We start from the raw sequence: 811 nt of genomic DNA, 5'->3' as shown, positions 1-811 counted from the left end.
TAATGGAGTCCACTTCATGCTTTCCTCCTCTATTAGCCTTGCGAGGTCTACTATATTGTGAGTTATGGACCGCCATTTCCTCAATTTTGTTCCAAGTTTGATTGTCATCAACTTCGGTGAACATTCCATTTGATCCCATGTTGAGAATGTTCCTTGAATCTTCATAAAGACCGTTCCAAAATTGTTGTACCAAGAACCACTCGCTAAGTCCATGATGAGGACATGAGCGACAAATTCCCTTGAATCGCTCCCAAGCTTCATACAAAGATTCTTCATCCCTTTGCTTAAAGCCCGTAATTTGAGATCTTAGTATGTTAGTCTTTTCCGGTGGATAGAACTTTTTGTAGAAAGCTAGAGCCAACTTTTTCCAAGAATCAATTCCGAGAGTAGCCTTATCAAGGCCTTTCAACCATTGTTTCGCGGTGCCAATTAGAGAAAAAGGAAATAAGACCCATCGAATTTGGTCTTGAGTTACACCGGTTTGAGAAATTGCATCACAATAGTCACAAAAAGTCTCCATATGAGAATGAGGGTCTTCACTAGGCATCCCCCCAAATTGGCTTCTTTCGACTAATTGAATAAATGCGGATTTGGCAATAAAATTTCCGGTTAGATGTTGTGGTGTGGGAGTACCATTGGGTAGGTTCTCCTCGGTGGGTACGGAATGTGATGAAAACTTAGGCATTGTGGGTTGATTTTGTGTTGGGTTCTCCTCACCGTTTCTTGCAAAAGGGTTGATGAACTCAATAGTATTTGGTTGAATATCTACAACCTCGCCAATACCTCTCAAAGTTCTCCTAGCAAGTCTTCT

General features: G+C 41.2%; 1 non-coding gene across 1 annotated transcript; it reads left to right on the top strand.

The window, feature by feature from the left end:
* Positions 1-206: 206 nt before the first annotated feature.
* On the top strand, positions 207-313 carry LOC141625152 (small nucleolar RNA R71). The gene has a single exon (XR_012534948.1). It is a non-coding gene; the product is annotated as a small nucleolar RNA R71 (small nucleolar RNA).
* Positions 314-811: the final 498 nt, after the last annotated feature.

Source organism: Silene latifolia, chromosome X, assembly GCF_048544455.1.
Source record: "Silene latifolia isolate original U9 population chromosome X, ASM4854445v1, whole genome shotgun sequence".
NCBI classification, from domain to species: Eukaryota; Viridiplantae; Streptophyta; class Magnoliopsida; order Caryophyllales; family Caryophyllaceae; genus Silene; species Silene latifolia.
Note: the sequence above shows the minus strand (reverse complement) of the source record. Positions and strands in the feature narration are given on the sequence as shown.